Genomic DNA, 5,269 nt, shown 5'->3' with positions numbered 1-5,269 from the left:
GGAAAAGTTACCGTCGAGTATTTTCGATCGTTCAATATACTGTTTTGATTTTAATGTCGAAATGTCGTATGTTTTGTGATTATAAAGGGTGCCGGATTACGAATACGGGGAACATTTTCATCCATATTGCGATGACAGGACGATGAATATCAATATTATTTTTCATAGTTTAAAAATTCCTTGTTCTTATTTTGCTGTCGTTGCATTACAATGATTGATAGTCTGTGTCCCACCGATTTCATCATTCAGTTTTTTTTTATTGTAAGATCAAGAAAACTGAGACCGTCATGTGTCTGATGTTCCACGGCAAATTTGTTATTGAAGTGCATGTTACTCACGGCACTTGCAATTGATTCTTTTTAGTCTACTGTACCATAGAAAAACATGATTGTGTCGTCAACATACGTTTTGTAATAAATCAGTTTATCTTTTAAATGGATATTGGCCCACTAAAATTTATTTTCCATGTGGTTTATGTATATATCACAGGGTGTATACGACCCGGGACAACCGGGAGATCCGGGAAAAACCCGGGAATGTTTTTCATCCGTGAAAAAAACCAGGAAAACCCCGGGAATTCTTTAGAATTCCGGGAATTTTTCATTCTTTTAGTTTTCAGTTAATTTTTTTTTATTTTGACCGGTAAGAACCAATACTGTAACAAAGGATATTACTGTATCCCGATATTGCAGAATAATACTGCAGCAACAAAATATGAACGAGAGAAAGAAAAAAAAAGCAAATATAACTTAAGTTGCAAAGCAAATGCGCAGTATACAACAACAAAACGCAGTGCCCATACAAGCGTCTGCCAACAGCAATGTGTGTCAAAGGCTTTAGGAAGACTGTGCAATGCTTCCCAACAACAAATTGCCTCCTACGAGCGTGACGTGACAACTGTTTAAATTAGATTCGTCTGAGCAGTTGCGGGCGGGCTCTTGCGCATGCGCAGTTGAGTCGCGCATGAGTAGTACCTTCTTTCGCTTCTGGTTATACAAGTATGGCTGGGCGCCACTACTTAATATTGCCCCGGTTCGGGAATATAGTAAATCGGGCGCTTATGCCCAGAGCAGTCTGAGTTGTGGTGGGGAGATGGGTCGTCTCCACGTGACCTGTGTTTACGTTCAGTGATTTTGTTGTTTCCTCTTCGTTTATTGCTCTCGCGTTAAATGATAACAAACGGATTTTTGCGGCCTGGAGTTATAAAATCAATTAAAATACGTCTGCATAGTTACGGAAGGCTAAAGTATGGTATTAGTTTTAGATTTTTTTTCCATCTTTATGACAGTCAAGGATTAATCGCCTTGCAGAACAAAGAAGTTATTTTTGTCGGCTTGCTAAAAAGATTTGGCTTTCAATAATCTTTTCTCCTTTATTTGAAACGAAGTGTTTAATTTCACACTATTGGCTACTTTCAACTGTTCGCTGCATTTCAGGTGCACGTATGGCATTATGCCATAATAAAGAACCAAACATGAGATAATACAGTACTTGTATTCCAAGAAAATTTACATATGAATCTGGACATATAAATGTGCATTTTAAGCCAAGTTATGCATTTTAGCATGGTTCACGAAATTCCGATGCTCTTGAAATATCCTCTGGTGTCTTGTTTCTTTTATGACATAATGTAAGATCTTTTAATGTTTTACACGTACGAACATATGGGCTTCCTGCGTCATCGTAGCTGCGTAAGCGCGGTGACGCCTATCATCTGGCGCTCTCTTCCAAATGTTTCTAACAGATAGCAGGAAAATATTGCGAATGGTGGTTTGAAAAGCGTTACATTCAGACCAAATTTCCTTTTACGCAAGATGAACTATATGCGAGAATGTACGATAAATTTCTTAAATCACAAAGCGTTTGACTCTCGTTTAAAAATCAGCTCTTTGAAGACGACCATTTAGAAGAATTTCGAGCCCAGAAGAACAGACATTTACGTCGTTATTAAAAATTTTACTGGCACATTTGTGTGATGTATCTTATAGTGTAACACTCTCAAAAAAGATCAACATTATGTATGGAAGCTTAGCTTCTCTTCCAGCTTATTAATCTTCGAAACCAATATTATATGTGAATGCTATGTATATTAATTTAAACCATTAACTTTTCTTATTTGTGTGTTCGCGCTACTTAAGAGTGATCTTACTACTGGCTGACTACATCACGTGTCTTGTGCTGTCATCAGCTGGCGAGATCACGTGACATGAGGTATGACTGGCTTACAAAACGCATCGCAAACTCAATTTCAATGCTTCGAAAAGGAAATATGCAGCGTACATGTCGCTGCTCATCAAAGGTCTTTCAAAATGTGCCCTCCCCCCCCCCCCCTCCCCTGAATTTCGTTTTCTAAAGTGCCGGGAAATTCTATGTCGGTATATAAAACCATTAACATTCACAGAATTAATGAGTTTTACATTGCCGAGGAAGAGTATACTGTCACTTAACACGGAAAAAGTGTATTTTCACTCGGGAGAAAGTGTATTTTTAACCGGGAAATACGGGAAAATCTGGGATTGTTTTTCCTTGCCCACGTATACACCCTGTATCAGCTAAAAGGCCTGCACGATATTGATAAATTAAAATAAATAATGTTGATATACATACATCGATATTATATGGTCCACATATTGGAAATACCTATCCCTTTCACCCATTATATTGGACCTTAAGAACTATGTTTTCTATGCACTTTTGCTGGGTATTGGAAGTAAGTTATCACTCTTTTTCACATATCCTATGAAACGTTGCTGTCGTTGGAGTCTTCAGTCCGAAAATGATCTATCCTTGAAGATCTCTTCATCTCTGCATAACCACTGCAACCAACATCCATTCAATGTTTGCTCCTCGGCTACAAAATTTACTATCACAGTTGTCTCCATGACTAAATTTAGCATTCCTTAATGGGCTAGGGTAAGTCCTTTCGATCTTCCCTTTTTTAAATCAAGTTCTGAGGACTGTTTTCTCTCTGAGGCCTTTTTTAAGATACATTTAGTGTAGTTAACCAGCTTTTATCAGTTTAAAATAAAGAAAATCTTAACAAGATTTCAGTAAAATTAAACTAGTTTCTTTGCAAAACGTGCAACTATGGCACACGTCTCATAGAGCAATGTAAATAACAGTAGTTTCCTGTTCAGAACATAAGAATTTTTTATCGAATAAGACTAACTTTTTCGGATATACATAAAATCGGGTAATGAAAAATTATCGATATTTCACATCTGCTAATAATCACACTGTTGTTCCTTGGTACGTACGTGTAGTACCAGAACCGCAAGAGGTAGGGGAAGCTTACTGCTTCTGCTGCGCCCTCTCCTTGCTGGAGTCACTGCGCTGAGCGCTACGCTCTTACCCCCTCCCCTGACACACCATCTGTAAGTGATTAGGAAAAGTTAGAGAAACAGTGAATGTGGCTGACTGACTTTATTCGAATCCACTGACGCTACGTCAGGCAGGCTGACTGCAAAACGGATCTCTTTTCCTGGATTTAATGTGTTGTGGCGAAAATTTCCAGGAACTGTCCTCAACAGTTTAGAGAATTCACAGAAAAGAACTGTAGCTGATTGTACCAGAGTGAATCTCTCTCATCTGCACGTCACTGAGTGCTAAATTCGTGAATATCTGATGGCAGTCAGATTGCTGGAACTGAATTAGGGAAATTTCGTCTTCACGCTGCAATGTTGTCATTAGTTCACCGCCGATCGAATTCTGTGAATGGCTTCCCCAGCGCCTGGCGGCTGTAGCATTGGGTTACCTTTCCCCGGACACTGCGCTTTTGCGACACACACACACACACACACAATGCTTGCTTAGCCGATGAAGCGGCCGCTCGCCTTCGAAACGTATCTTAACAGTTCTGCATCTAGCTCCTCCTCTCCTAGTCAACTTCTACTGTTTCTAAATAAACTTTCATTCAGCAGTAGTGTGCGAAATAAGGCCAATGACACACCACGCGATTTTCTCCGGTGACGTTAAAGGATATTTGTCGAGATAGGAACAGAACCAACTGAACCGAACGGAATGTGCCACACTGTGCTGACATCGTCACTCCGTGAAGTTTCCGACCGCGACCGCCACAATTGTGTTGGAGGAATATCTCTAAAAGATCGTGTGTGGAAGACAGAAGTATGGACATAGGTGTGTGAACGAAACTTGATAAGTATTTGACGCATAACGGTCCGTCTTGCGCTGTTCCACAGAAGTATTCTGCCTAGCTGTTTTTGACATTGCATTTGCTTTTCTTATAAAATATGACGACCAACAATAAGCCAGACTTACACATTAAAATATTACAGTTAATAAAACCATACAGACGGAGGACTACAGCACCATTACTACGCGCGGTCTAAAGAGCATTGCCACGCTTCAGAAAAAAATGAGCAAGTCAATGACGCGTTGCTTCACCACTGGCTCTTATGCAAGGAGTTTTTCGGATTGTCATTGGTTACAGTTGTTGCATGGCCTCCTGAGGAATATTGTGTCAAATTCTGTCCAGCTGGCGTGTTAAATTGCCAAAACCGCGAGCCGGTTGAAGGACCCTGCCCTTATCTGGTGATCTTGCTTGTCTAGGTAGGGTTTGGTAAGCTGGAAGCCGAACAGTAGAGTACCGTTGAGCTGGGAGGGTGCCATAGGTGACAACCAAAGGGGTCCTGCTGTGAAAAGAAGAGGCACGCAGACCGTCACTCCCGGGTGTCGGGCCCTATAGCGAGCGACCGTCTAGTTGGTTTCCCACCACACTCCGGGGCCTCTCCAGCCAAATCTTCGCTAGTTGTTGGAGCTCAGATCGAAGGAACCTCATCACTGAAGACAATTCTACTCCAGCCATTGAGATTCCGAAGACGGGTCTGGAGACTCCCGGGACAGTGGTCTGATAGCAGGCCGACAGTCGTCCGCCATACGACCCGACAATCAGGACTGATGGTCTGGGATACCATCTCTTTTCGTAGCTCAATCGTTTTGTTGTCAACCGCAGCAATCTTAGTCACACTGCGATATGTCGGCGATTTTCTACGCCCTGTTTCGTTGTCCTTCAGCCAAGCCCACTTGGGTTTACATTTCAGCAAGATAATGCCCGCCCGCACACAGCGAAAGTTTCTACTGCTTGTCTCGGTGTATGCCAAACTCTCCCTTAGCTAATAAGCTTGCCGGATCACTTCCCAATTAAGAACATTTCTACATCTATATACATCTACATCTACATGGATACTCTGCAAATCACATTTAAGTTCCTGGCTAAGGGTTCATCGAACCACCTTCACATTTCTCTATT

Source organism: Schistocerca gregaria, chromosome 1 (assembly GCF_023897955.1).
Source record: "Schistocerca gregaria isolate iqSchGreg1 chromosome 1, iqSchGreg1.2, whole genome shotgun sequence".
NCBI lineage: Eukaryota > Metazoa > Arthropoda > Insecta > Orthoptera > Acrididae > Schistocerca > Schistocerca gregaria.
The sequence above is the reverse complement of the archived record's forward strand: the minus strand, read 5'-3'. Positions refer to the sequence as shown.